This window comes from Perognathus longimembris, chromosome 7, assembly GCF_023159225.1.
Source record: "Perognathus longimembris pacificus isolate PPM17 chromosome 7, ASM2315922v1, whole genome shotgun sequence".
Classification (NCBI taxonomy): Eukaryota; Metazoa; Chordata; class Mammalia; order Rodentia; family Heteromyidae; genus Perognathus; species Perognathus longimembris.
The window spans coordinates 73,765,493-73,780,041 of NC_063167.1; the positions used below are offsets into that span (position 1 = coordinate 73,765,493).

The 14,549-nt window shown below is 46.6% G+C and overlaps 1 protein-coding gene across 3 annotated transcripts in view; it reads left to right on the plus strand.

Annotated features, from left to right (window-relative positions):
- The first annotated feature begins 8,196 nt into the window (after positions 1-8,196).
- The window catches only part of Lrrc8d (leucine rich repeat containing 8 VRAC subunit D), a 95,878-nt gene continuing 89,525 nt past the window's right edge, over positions 8,197-14,549 (plus strand). The window contains exon 1 of one of the 3 annotated variants that reach the window (XM_048351939.1): positions 8,197-8,366. The gene's annotated coding sequence lies outside the window, so the exon portion shown is untranslated. Of the gene's footprint in view, positions 8,367-8,847; positions 9,142-14,549 lie in introns of those variants that run through there. The other 2 variants (XM_048351941.1, XM_048351937.1) reach the window with 2 other exon arrangements.

Genomic DNA, 14,549 nt, shown 5'->3' on the forward strand with positions numbered 1-14,549 from the left:
TGGTTCAACAATGTTGTGGTAGTAAAACTCCTGACTTGATTGAATTTAAGAGAAGGAGTTGGTAACAATGAGCATAGGCAAATTTTTTACTTATTTATTTTTGCTGGTTCTGGGGCTTGAACTCAGCCTGGGCTCTGTCCCTGAGAATTTTTTTGCTCAAGACTAGCACTCTACCACTTGAGTCACAGTGTACTTCTGGCCTTTTCTGAGTATTTTATTGGAGATTAGAGTCTCCTGAAAAAAAAAAAAGTGTCCTGGATTTTCCTGCCTGGGCTGGCTTCTAATTGTGAGCTGCAGATCTCAGCCTCCCTAGTAGCTAGGATTACAGGAGTGAACCACCGGTGATGGGCCTAGACAACTATTTTAAGATGTTTAGATGTGGATGCAAGGAGAGAAAAGGGGTAGAGAAACCAGGTACTGGTGGCTCACCATATGACCATGAGACTCAGTTGCCAAAATAATGAGCCAAAAACAGGGCTGAAGGCATGGCTCAAATGGTAGAGCACCAGTCAAGTAAGCCCAGGCCTAAAATTCAAAGCACAAGACTAGCTAGCTAACTAAATAAACAGAATAGAGAAAATAGAGAAGTAAAATTTTATCCCTGAGACTGAGAAAAATAATATCAGTTTTAAAAATGATGATGCAGCCGGACATCACAGTGTAATCCCAGCTATTCAGGAGTCTGAGGTCTGAGGATCAATGGTTCAGAGCCAGCCTGGGCAGACAAATGCATGAGACTCATCTCCAGGTAACTCGTGAAAAGTTAGAAGTGGAGGCGTAGTCAGAGTCGTAGAGTGCCAGCTGAGTAAGTGCAGAGCCCTGAGTTCAAACATCAATACTGGAAATTTTAAAAAAGATGATGCAATAGTGTGCAGTGAAAGGGACAAATGCAGAATCTAGTAAAGAGGTGGGCTTTCCACTGGAAGATGGAGGCTTCTGTAGCAGGCAGGAAGGCAAAGATATGAGCACAGGTGTGCAGGCATTTGCATTTGGGGCATTTTCATATTTATTTATTTATTGTGCCAGTGTGAGGATGGCCTGAATGCTGTCCTTTTAGTTTTTTCAGCTCAAGGCTGGTGCTCTAGCATTTGAGCCACAGCTCTACTTCTGGCTTTTGGTGGTTCATTGATGAGTCTCATGGACTTTCCTATCCAGACTGGCTTTGAACCACAATCCTCAGATCTCAGCCTCCTGAGTAGCTACGATGACAATTATGAGCCATTGGTACCCAACTCCATTTAATTTTCTTAATTTGCTGTGAAGGGAATTCTTAGTTTGGGGCTGTCAATTTAGATACACTTGCTCACCTAGGTAGGCAACCTGAAGTTTATCACTCTATGGATCCATTTTAGGATGTATAGGTCTGCTTTTCTTCTCATTCTGGTTGGTTAAGCCAAGAACACGAGTTTCAGTGTCAGCATACCATTTCTAACTATAGCAGTCTAGCAATTTCCCTTCCTCTTTGGCCTTCACGGGAAGTTACCCCACGTACTGTACCCAGTTCTGTTTCCTGCACTCTACTCTCAGTCAATTCATTTCTATTCTAGTACCCATCACTTCAGTATTCTCTGCTGTGAAGAAGGGAGACAACAGTCCATCTCCTAGTTCTGGGTCTTAGAGCTCACATGAGGTCTAAGAACTGAGATGATTTAAATCACCCAAAGAAAAGGGAAGGAAAGTAGGAGGTAGCAAGAAATGAAGATGAGAAGGCAACTGCTTTGCTGTTGGCCTAGGCTGAGAGGTTTAGATATTTTGAGGTGGTTAGATGTGAGAATCAAAATAAGGTAGAGAAACGGAGTGTTAGGGCTCACCATGTGACTATGAGACTTTGTCTACAAAAATAACCAGCAAAAAGTAGGCCTGGAGGCATGGCTCAAGTGGTAGAGTATCAGTGGAGTAAACAAAAGGCCCAGAGTTCAAAACTCAGTACTACTTAAGTAAATAGGGCAATTTAACTCAAAGCAGCCCATCTAATCTACAGAGTTCATGCCTCCTTAAACTATGGGGGCACTCTAAAATTGTTTATATTGACATTGCTATTATAAGACCAAAATAAAGACTTTTTCACACTTATAATAACTGAACATAATTATAGTAATGCTTAATGATCAATATCTATGTCCCTGGGCACTTGGCAAAGCTCTTTGCATACACTGCTTTCATAATCACCTGAAATTTGTATTACTCTCCTCATATGAGAAATACAGAGGAGGAACTAGAGGCATGGCTCCAGTGATGGAGTGCTAACCCTGATCTAAACACCGGAGAGCTTGAGGCCCTTCATTAAGGCAAGAGCTGGCAAAAATAAGTCAAAATAAAATAAATAAAATCAGTCCAGAGGGGTGTGTGTGTGTGTGTGTGTGTGTGTGTGTGTGTGTGTGAGAGAGAGAGAGAGAGAGAACTTAAACCTCTCCTCATCACTACTTTCAGGCAAATACATTTGTGGGTAGTTAGACACTTTCCTCAAGGCTATTTGTCAATTTATAAAGAATTTATCACAATATTATTCACAAACTATCCCAAGTGCATTTGGGGCCAGTTTGTAAAGTTTGATTTCTGTACCAGTTATCAAAAATATTGGGATTTCAATTGGTTCTCATATGTCAGGCACTCTACTAGGTGATGGGAAAAGAATGCAGAACCACTCGGCCAAGGAGCTCTGCTTCTTCTCTAGCAGGAAAAGTCAATTATTCATTCATTAATCAATAAGTATTTTCGAGAGTTTTCCAGCATGCTAAGTACTATGGTTTAGGTGAGTATAAATCAACATAAAATTATAACATTTGGTAAAAGAAGTACAAATAACAGTCCAGGCAGAAAAGTCTGTTAAGATTTAATCTCCAATTATCCAACAAAAAGCAGGAAGTGGAGCTGTGAGTCAAGTGGTACAGCACCAGTCTTGAGTGAAAAAGCTAAGGGACAGTGCCCAGGTCTTGAGTTCAAGCCTCGTGCACACACACACACACACACACACACACACACACACACACACACACACACCCGACACTGCAGATAATGGCCTTTACCTGGGACCACCTTTGGACAGCTGTCCTATCTACACCTCCTGCTGAGCTGGGATTACTGGCATGTACCAGCACACTCAGCAAATAGAGCTGTTTAACTTAAAACGTTGAGTGCAGCCACCTAAGTGCTGTGTGAGTTTCAGCTACTAACCTAAAAGGTGCTATCAGTGTCCTAGGGTTACTGTGAAGACAAAGTGCTGACCAGTAAGAGCTGGGCCCAGGTATGAGTTGGGGAAGTACCAGGGAGGCATTAGTGGATGTTAATTATTCTGATGCAGACCTACTGAGTGCTGGGACAGTTGCCACTTCCTGCTTTTAAGAGCTCAGCAGAGGACAGTAAGCATGCTATACATTTTTTGAACAGAATTTCCTTGAAGCCCATCTCATACCTGTGATACCTCTCTGTATTTGTTTATTCTAACACTAAGATCAATTATTGTCCTTTGCCTCTCCCTGTCCAATTGTTTTGCTGGGGAGGGTGGGGTGGAAGCGGTAGAAGTTGACACATTTTTCTGTTTTCATTTTTGTTTATATATCTTTTAAAAAATGTTTTTATTGAAAAGGTGATGGGGGGTGTTATAGTTCCATATGTAAGGTAAGGAGTACATTTGTTTTTAGACACTGTTACCTCATCCCCCATTTTCTCCCGCTCCTCCCTCCCTACTCCCTTCCCTCCCAAGTTGTAAGGTTCATATCCAACATAGTGTTAAGTGAGTATCAATGTTGCATTAGTTCATCCTTTGTCCTGCTGTTTCTCTGATTCCCTTTCTCTTCCAATGATCAAATAATCTTTTTTTTTTTATTGTCAAGGCAATGTACAGAGGGGTTACAGTTACATACATAAGGCAGTGAGTACATTTCTTAGCAAACTTTTTACCTCCTCTTAAAGAAGGAAACTTAAAAAAAATTACTTTTTAGTAGTAAGGTTTTGTGGTTGTTGCTTTGTTGGTTATGGGGCTTGAATTCAGGGCCTGGGCACTGTCCCTGAGCTATACCATTCAAGTCTAGCACTCTACTTTGAGCCACAGCTCCACTTCATTTTCTGGTGGTTAATTGGAGATAAGAGTCTCATGGAGCAGGCACAGGTGGCTCACCCCTGTAATCCTAGCTACTCAGGAGGCTGAGGCTCAAAGACAGCCTGGGCAGAAAACTCTGTGAGACTCTTATCTTCAATAAACCACTCAGAAAAATCCACAAGTGGTGCTGCTGCTCAAATGGTAAAGCACTAGCCTTGAGCACAAAGAAGCTCAAGGACAATGCCCAGTCCCTGAGTTCAAGCCCAAGGACCAGCAGAAAAATAAATAAAATAAAAAATAAGAAGAGTCACAGACCTACCTGCCCCAGTTGGCTTCAAACAGAAATACTCAGGTCTCAGCCTCCGGAGTACCCAGAATTATAGGCATAAGCCACCAGTGCCTGGCTCAGTGATAGTTCTAGTGTTATTTTTTAGCACTAGGGATTGAACCTAGGACCTCACTGAGTCCTAAACAAGCACCCTACTACTGAACTACACCCCAACCCCATTGATAGAATTCTTAATAATTTATCTCTGATGTGGTCTGGGTGTTTGTGTACTGCCCCTTCCTCAGAGTCCTGTTGTATCGAAGGTGATGTATTATGAAAGGCAAGCTGTGATGAAAGGCACTGGGCCCTGGTGAGAGACATGAGCCCTTCTTGGTCCTTTGGGTGCATGAGGACACAGTGTGCCAGCACATTCTATGAACCAGAGCATCTTCACCAGACACTGAACCTGCTGGTGCCTTGATTGTGGATGCCCCAGCCTCCAGAAATGTACAAAATGTTTCTGTTGTTCATAAGCTAGCTGTTTATGATATTTTCTTATAGCAAACTGAATGGACGAAGACAATCATTTTAATATTATTTCCTTTGTATTCTCATAATGGGAATAAAATGTGATCAATAGAAAAAGAATTCAAACACAACTTGGTAACAAAATGAAAGGCTTTGGGATATAGGCCTTGGCCAGGGCCCATACCCAGAGATAGCCATCATTTATAGTTCATTATAGAGGCTTCAGGATTTCTTCTAAGCACCAGGGTAACAACACGTATATTTTAGTACAAAAACAATGGGATCATAGTGGACATTTCACCATGCAGATGCAAATGGATTTATTTTATTTTTTAATAGGTGATTAAAGTCTCCTGTAGATGTAGCACAATTTGCTTTTAACCAGCTCCCTGTAGGGATTTTATTATTAAACTTTTACAATATTACATTTCCACTATTATAAGTAGTATTTCAGTATATATTTGGTGCTGGTCCTGGGGCTTGAACTCAGAGTTTGGCTGAGTATCATCTCTGAGCAATTTTTGCTCAAGGCTAGCATTCTACCACTTGATCCACAGCTTTACTTCCAACTTTTTGTCCATTAATTGGAGATAAGTCTCATGGGCTCTTCTGCCTGGGCTGGCTTTGAACCTCAATCTTTAGATCTTTTGAGTAGCTAGGATTATAGGCATGAGCCACTGGCACCCAGCTTCTAACACATATCTTTTTGTACATGTACTTATTCTTGGCATATACAATTTTGCCAAAGTCTAAATTTTCAGATATGGTATTGCCTTTCAAAAAGGACATACAGGCTGGGAATGTGGTTTAGTGGTAGAGTGCTTGCCTAGCACACATGAACTCCTCCCTGGGTTCAATTCCTCAGTACCACATAAAAAGAAATAGCTCGAAGTCGTGCTGTGGATCAAGTGGTAGAGTGCTAGCAAAAGAAGCTCAGGGACAGTGCGCAGGCCTGAGTTCAAGTCCTAGGACTGGCAAGAAAAAAAAGATAGAAAGAAAGAGAGAGAAAGAGAGAAAGAAAAGAATATACAAACTTTATAAAAAATTTCATTGTTTGGTGCCCAAAGCTCATGCTTGTAATCCTAGCTTCTCAGGAAACTGAGATCTAAGGTTCAAAGCCAGCCCCAACAGACAAATCCAAGAAAGAATGTGAATCAAGTTCAAACCCCAGTATTAGCATACACAAAAAAAACTTTCCAAATTGTCTTTCCTTATTTCCTTTCTTGCGTTGTCAAGGGTCTATCGTTGTTACTCAGGTCTTCTTCCTCAGCTTAGAGATCAGCTGGGATTACAGATATGTACAGCAGCACTAGATATGTTTGTTTTGTAAGTTATTGATTTTATTGATTTTATTTGCTCAATTTGTACTAATCTTGAAGTCATTTTTTTCTAATCTAGAATCATTTGAAAACCCTTGGAAGATTTATTTTTATGTGGTACCAAGGACTTGAACCCAGGGCCTCATGCATGCTAGCTAGGCAAGCACTCTACCACTAAGCCACATTTCCCAGCCCAGGGAAGATTTTTTTTTTTAAGTAAGTACAAGAGCTATTTCTACAAACAACAAAGAATTCTAAAGTGTATGATATTTTCAATCAAGATATCTTATCACAAGTTAATAGATTTAAAACTGCTCTAACCTCCTAGATCAGCAAACCTGAGACTGTAATCGGATCACTTGCTACACACGGGGTGCCCAAGCATTTCCTCCTTGGCAGGGCACATGTTATTGGAGAGGCTGCAAGAAGGATTAGGGAGGGGAAGTGAGAAAGCAAGAGGAGAGCAAATCTTGGGTCAGTTTGTAACAGGCCTATGGAAATCAGATGTGTCTGCCTGCATACTCTGGGCAATCTCGGCTCACACCCTCCCTGTCTAGGCTGTTTTCTCTACTTCCAGTGCCTGATAAGTAGGTGCTCACCATCTAAGGGGGCAGTTCTGTCATCTCCTTTCTGGAACCTTCCTAAAACTTTAGAAAACATGCTTTTATGTTGGGCGCCAGAGGCTCTTGTGATCCTAGCTTCTGAGTGCTGAGGATGGAGTTTGAAAGCCATTCCAGACAGGAAAGTTCATGAGACTCTCACCTCCAAATTAAACCAGCACCCAGGCCCTGCGTTCACGCTGCAGTAAGGGCACGGGTGCATGCGCGTGCGTGCACACGCACACACAGCGACAATTTAACACATTCTTTATAAGGCCTTGTGACAAGGCCCCACACCTTCCGGGGCAGCTCCCTCATTGAGCATGGGTTGACTGCTGACAGGGCGATTTCTTGTAGAAGAGGCCAGAGACTTGCCACTGTTCCCAGCAGTAATGGTTTCAGATAAGAGGGGGATATTGGAGGATGGGGCAGGCTCATTTATTTTGTTTGAAACAAATCATTGCGGACATCCTGGCTGATTCTGTTTCTTGTCCGTGTCTCTTTTCACTGGAGCCAAAAGGAAGCTCAACCTTTCCATGGAAATTCTGCGGCGCTGGAAAAACCACCTCTTCACACACAACTTTCTGCTCGGCCTGCCTCGTGGGAAAGGCATTTTTTGGTGAAAAGGAATGGTGTGTGTGTAGGGGAGGGGAAAACAAAATTCTCCTGTGCATAATACAGCCTCAGTAGCAGGGGCGGATTAGAAGCCGCACAGAAGCTGCAGTGCTTCACTTGCGTGCGCCCCAAGTCCTCGGATGCACTTTCTTCCCCGGGCGGGAAGGCACTTACATGACTCTTTATGCACCGCTACCCACCCCAACAACCCCCTCCCCCGGCCCCCAGTCTTATTATCAGACTTTCAGTCAGCCCCAGGACGTCTTCTGCAGGCAGGACGAGGCTCCCCGGGATCAGGACTAGCCGTCCCGGTGCGCGCTCGGTGGATACTGTAACCGCTTCGCTCGCGGCGATTTCGGGACGCCCGGTGCACCTGCTCCGCGTCCGGGCGGCGTCCCGCCACGGGTCCCAGGTCCCGCGCCTCCAGCCTCGGTCGGCAGCCCCGGGCGGCAGCCCCGGGCGGCCTCCCCCGAACCCGTCTCCGCCTCTGCTCGCCCTCACCACCCCCCCTCCCCGCGATGCATCCTGGACCCCTTCCCCGGCCCCCGCGGACGCAGCCCGGACCCCCGCCCCACCCCTGCCCGCCCCCCACGGACGCAGCGGGGACACCCGAGGGCGCGGTCGCGCCCGCCCCACCGGGGCTCGCCGTCACATGGGGGCCCCGGCCCGCCCCATTGGCTGCGGCCGGGCCAGTGGCGGCGCTCGCAGGCGGCGGTTGGTCCCGGAGCGGCGGCGCCGGCTCGGGCCCGGAGTCCATGTTCCGCTTTGTCTGATTCCCCTCGTTACAGCGTCATGTGCTGCTGCTCCCGCCGCCGCCGCCGCCGCTGCCGCCGCCCGTGGTGCCCCGGCTCCTCCGCCGCGCTCCGAGGTGGCCGCCGCGGGCGGGGCCGCGGGAACCGGGCCCAGGGCCCCGCGCGCCCTCGTCGCCCGCCGCGGGTGATGCCGCCGCCCCCCGCCTCGGCCTAAGCCCCGGCTCGGTGGCCGAGCCGCCCCCCAAGGTGGGTGCGCGCCTCTCCGGGTCGGGGCCGGGGCGCAGGTGGAGCCGCGCCCGGAACGCGCCATCCCGGCGCCCGCGGCCTGCCTGGCTGCGCGCCGCCCGCCTGGGGCTTGGGGAGGGTGGCCGGCGGGCCCGGCTGCGGGCCGAGGCTCGGTGCCGCCTTCTGGGTCCGAGAGGCGGCGGCCGAGGCCCCTCGGGGGGGGGGGGGGGCGAGCGCGCCCAGCCCGGGGCGCGGAGAGCGGTCCCCACCGTCCCGGCTTTCCCGGAGGCGGTGCCGGGCGCCCGGCCTGGGCGGCTCGGGCCCGGAAGGTGAGATCCCTCGAACTTGCCGGGGCCCGCCTCTCCCGCGCCGGGGCCGCGCCGGGCGCCCGCGGGCCGGGGCTGGGGCCGGGGCGGGGGCGGGAGGGGAGGCCGTGCTCCGCCCCCCACGCCCGGGGAGGGGCCGGGGCCGCAGGTGCACCGGGGCGCCGCGGGCCATCTCCGGGTTGGGTACCGGTATAATCCGCTTCCAGCTTGTTTGGAAGCGTGGGCTCTTGGGAGCGAGACTTGTGCTTTGGATCTTGTGCTGGGGCTGGGAAAGGAGGACAATCCATCCGAGTGCTTTCCCAGAGAGTCGGCGCCTCTGTTCACTGCAGGCTCCATGGGGGCGGCCCCTCTCTGGCCCCCTGTAATTGGGGTGTCCCTAGCAAGATAAAACAATGAGGATTTTTATTTGATTTTTTTTTTTTAAGCCATCCGCAGTGAAGAAGAATTGCCACAGGTCGAGGGGAGGAGAGGTAGGTCCCTGCTGAAGAGGGAGAGGTGGGGTTGAGGTCCCCCGGCCCGTCCGCAGTTGGGGGTATGTGGCTGGAAGAGATGTAAGATTTCGGGGAGAGACAGGAAAGACCGAGTTAAGGACGCAGGAGCTAGGCAAAGAGATGGGAATGGGAGTGGGGGATTCGAACCGTTTGACGGTTCCAACCTGAACCATTTGCGCCCCATTACTGGGCCCCTGTTACCTCAAACATTTCCTCTTCCTTGACTTTGAAAAGGTTTTGATCTTCAATTTTTATTTTGTTTTATTTTTTTCTTTTTTGGTAAGAAAGCTGTGAAGAGATTTCTTTGGAAGAGGTTTTTAGAAGAGCTAATTTCTGGAAACTTTCCTTGGCAGCTTCCGTAATAAAATTCCATCTAGGCAGCATTTATTGAGCACCTAGTACATCTTCTGTGCGGGATTGTTTGTTGGAGGAGTCCAGGCAGGCAGGGGATTCCCGTCTTCGGTAATGGTGAGGGCTTTTTTCACAAACAATCCGGGCAGGGTTGGGGAATAAGAATGATCGTGATTCAGACCTCCCTTCCCAAAGCTTCTGGAGCCTCTGCCGGCTCACAGACGCGTGGGCCGAACTCTGCACCATAAACAGGTAGATGAGTTTTCAGGCGGCATTTGCTACAGTTCATTACTGACCCAACACTTTGTGCCAGCTAATTCAGGATTAGGTCCTGTCTAACGAACTGCATAAACGCGTTAAAAACTGAAGTGTGACACAGGGAGGAATGATGACAGTACGATTAGCTCCTTAAAGTAAGTTGATTTGGCTTCTTCCCGTTGAGAGAACCCTTCACTTAAATGGCTAGTTATCTGTGGAGCTGGACCCGAATGTTCCACATTTATTTATACAACTGAACGTTTTTATCTTAGATTTGTCCAGTCTTTTAAAGTTTTCTTTTTCTTTGAGGGCGTGTGTTTGTGGACTTTGTGGTTGATTAAAACTTAACAGATTAGCGGGTTGGAGAGGAAACTGTCCTCAAATGACCCCTTTCCCTCCCCTCCCCCGCCATCACCATGCGGAGAGCTGTATGATGCAACAATGTATTGAGCCATATCTGTATCTTTGCTCCTGGCTTTTTTTTTTTTTTCCTCTCTAGCATTTAAAAAATTTGGTCACTACTTAGCCTTCTTGAAAAATTAGCGTGAAGTTGTACATTGCATACAGCTCTTTTAGAAATTTCTTTGGAAAATTTTGGTGTGCTCTCCATGTTCTAATACTTGAAATGTTTTAGTACCTGTGGTGGTTTTGTTTTGTTTTTGTACTGGGCTTGAACTCAAGGCCTTGTTTTCTCCCTTAAGCCTTTTCACTCAAGGTTAGTGCTGTACTGTTGGAACCACACCTTCCCGTCCAGCTTTTTGCTAGTTAATTGGACACAAGAGACTCTTGGATTTGTCTGCTCAGGGAAGGCTTCAGATTGAGAGCCTGAGTTCAGCATTGTGGGTAGCTAGGATTCACAGGCATGAACCACCAGACCTGACCTGGTACAGATGTTTCTTTGGGAATTAAACTTTCCCTGTACTGGCACTGATCATGCAAAGGTCAAAATTATGTCAGAAGTTTATATTTGTGTGGGCACACGTGTTCTGGAAATGGTAGTTTGAAAGGGACTAAACTTCTCTGTAACTGGAGCCGGTGTATGGCATTCTAAGAAATGCCAGGTTAGTATTTATTGAATGCCAGCAGTAAGCAGGAAACTTGGAGGATATGTTCTAGGACCTTGCACAAGCAAGGAGAAGATTCTTGTATTCAGAGAACAGATGAGACAGGCACATATGAAGACACCCATAGAAACGAACACTGACAGATACTCAGGACTTCTGGGGGTTCAGAGCCACATGAAAAAATTTGTGTTGGGGAAGGGGTGAGGGTCTGACAGTGGTTAGATAGCAGTGGCCATTGGGAGGAGAAAGGGAGCACACGGCAGGGAAGGCTTTGAGGGGTGTCATAGGTTAAGCACAATAAAAATGCCTGTCCAGCTGGAACAGAATAGAGGACTTACGAAGTTATTGGAGAAGTTAATCACTCGCCTCAGGACCAGTGTTTTTTTTTCTTTTTTGCCTCCCAGCAGACACTTGGTATTATTGGGAAATTTTAGCCACGGGGGCAGATGCTATTGGTGGAACTTCTGTTTAAACAGAAGTTTGGGCCAACCTTCTATCCCTAAAGAATGATACTGTCCACTGTCAGGAGCATCAGACTTAAGGAGCCCTGCCTGCTGTGCCGAGTGACTGAGTGCCACTGTGTGTAACATTCTGAGAAGTGAAGCTATGTTTCAAAGCACACCTTGAGCCCTGCGATCGATCATGGTTGTAATCCAAGCTACTCAGACAGCCGATATCTGGAGGTGAAGGTTTGAATATTGGGGGAACCTATAGGGCAAGAGAGATCAACCCTTGAATTTTATAGATAATAATCAGATACAGGGAGGAGGTGATAGAATGTGATAAAGTGTACGAGTATGATCACAGAGCAGGCCTTAGGATCTCTCCACCTTGAACACAGGCTGAGAGAGTGAAGATTTCTCCTCTGTTTGGAGGTGTGTAAACAGTGAGGTCCCTTGGGTCTTATTTATATAATTGGACCAAAAGAAGAGGCACACATACAGACAACAGGAAGCGCTCAGGATTATGAAATACCTAGCCAATAGGGATTTGCTCCAGGGAAATGACACTAGGATGTGTTAGTCATTAAAAGATTGTAGGTAGTTTTCTTTGTGGGCAAATAGGTTGAGTATACCATAGGTTGGTGTTTATTGGGAAAATCCCAGGAAGGGCTCTGAAAATAATTTTACAATGCTGTTCCAATGTACATTGCTGATAAAAAAAGGACACTAACTTAGTGTTCCTACATTTCACTTTTTAAAAAGAAGGCTATCCAGGTGCTGGTGGCTTATGCTTGTAATCCTGGCTACTCGGGAGGCTGAGATCAGAGGATTGTGGTTCAAAGCCAGCCTGGGCAGGAAAGTCCATGAGACTCTTATCCCCAAATTAACCACCAGAAAACTGGAAGTGGTGCTGTGGCTCAAGTGGTAAAGCACTAGCCTTGAGATGAAGAGCTCAGAGACAGCACCCACCAGAGTTCAAGCCCCATGACCCACCAAAAAAAAAAAAAAAAAGGAAAAGGAAAAAAGAAAACCTCGTGTTCTTTGACCTTACATTGGGCCTGCTGACAGTGACAAATGTCTCTCTTTAGGAGAAATGCTAATGTAATACCTGGAGCATTTGGACGCGGCCCTAGGATGTGAGTTACATGAAGTCAGGGTCCTTGCTGAAACTGTTTCTCTGATTAAAAACAAAATAACATTTCCAGTCTTGGAAAACCCAATAGAGAGATGTTATGGAAGCCTCTGAATCTGTTAGAATAAGCACATAGGAAGTCTTCATTATTCTTTGGTCCCAGTCGATCTGAGTGTATTTTGGTCACCTGCCTTTTTATCTCCCGACTCCTCCACCTGATGATGGTAGGAATATTTTTTTTCTCTTGTTGTCAATACTGGGACTTGAACTCAGGACCTAGTGCTCTCCCTTGGCTTTCTCACTCAAGGCTGGCACTCTTCCCCTTGAACCACACCTCCACTTCCACAGCTAGGGTACTTTGGGCTTGCTCTGCACTTATTTCCTAGTCCCACACACATGGAAGTCCTCCATTCATACTTATTGCCAAAAGGAATGAGTGAAGAGGTTTATTCAACCTTCGTAAGGCTTGAGTTCAGGATGAATGCAAAGAAATGCCAGCTCTTCTAAACCCTGGAATATTTAAAGAAATGTTTTTTATGTGTTGAGGCTTTTCCTTGTGTCTAGTGGATCTGAATCTGGAGGTGGGTTCAGTTTTGATTAATGTCTTTCCTGACCCCAAGTGATTCTGACTCAGACCCAAGGCCTGCATGTCACATAGTTGGACACAAAAGTTGCATACTGAGGAAGACACTCTTGGCAAGGTGTTGAGACATTTGCTATTGACAACCCTTTCGTGGGTTATTAAGACCAATGAGCTTGAAGGAGACATCAGACTCCTTAGAAGGTGATGACCAAGACTGCAAATGCCACTCAGAGGCCCCGGTATCTCCCTGGCATAGGTGCCTGTGTGGGAGGGCACCACACACTCGGCTCAAGTGGACCATGACAGAAGTTTTGCCAGCCGTGGAAAAAGGAGAACAATAAATATGATGCAGCACGTGTTTCAGTTTCAATACCAGTGTCAGCTTTGCTTAATTTCGAGAATTTTTTTTTTTTTTACTGTCCTTTCTACTTAGTTTACTTTGTTACTTTTTTCTTTTTGTGAAAAGATGGTATGATAGTTTGCTTCTGGGTGCCATTCACTTTCTTGTGAGGTAGTTGGGGTTTTGGTTGTTTTTGTTTTCATATAGGGTCTTTCTGCCTTGCTGTGGCTGGCCCTGAACTCATATTACCCAGGCTGGCCTCAAACCTGAGATCCTCCTGATTCAGTCTCCCAAGTGCTCAGATGACAGCTGTGCAGCACCATGCTTGGCTCTTGGTCGGGGTTTACATTGGTCATTTTATGGCAGTCTTTCTTTTCCTGGCCTATGAAATCAAGTCAGAACTACAACTGCTCTGAAGTGTGAGGATAGGAACGTCCTCCCTGACACCTGGCTAGTCTCACAGTGTGAGGCATTAAGAGCATTTCTTTCCTTGAAGATATTTCTTTCCCCTCCTGCTCTGTTTGCTGGTAATAGATAGTTAGGAACATTGCCAGAGAAGTCTTCACTCCTCTAGTGCATAAATGCCATTTGCTGAATCTTAGCATCAGCAGATGAGCAGAGTTGCGGCGAGTTACAGAGAACAGGGAGACGATGATAAGTAAGGTGGTCTCCTCTCCTCACAAGGATTTGGCTGCCAGAAAGTGACTTCTCTTTGCTTCACTGTGGACTGAAGCTATCAGATGAAGTATAAAATTTTCTTCACTGATTGTTATCTTACCTACTTGTACCAGTGGCTCCTGCCTGTAATCCTATCTAATCTTGAAGCTGAGATCGTAGGATAGAAGTTTGCAGCCTGTGGGGGCAGGAAAGTCTGTGAGATCCTTATCTCCAACTAATCAGCAAAAAACTGGTAGTAGAGGCTTGGCTCAAGTGGTAGAGCACCATCCATGAATAAAAGAGCTAAGGGACAGTGCCCTTAGTTCAAGTCTTAGTACTGGGACAAGGGAGAGAGACAAATAAAGTTTGTTTTTTTTGCCAGTCCTGGGACTTGAACTCAGGGCCTGAGCCTGAGCACTCTCTCTGAGCTTTTTATGCTCAAGGCTAGCTCTCTGCCACTTGAGCCACAGCACCACTTCTGGCCTTTTCTGTTTATGCGGTGCTGAGAAATTGAACCCAGGGCTTCGTGCATGCTAGGCAAGCACTCTACCACTAAGCC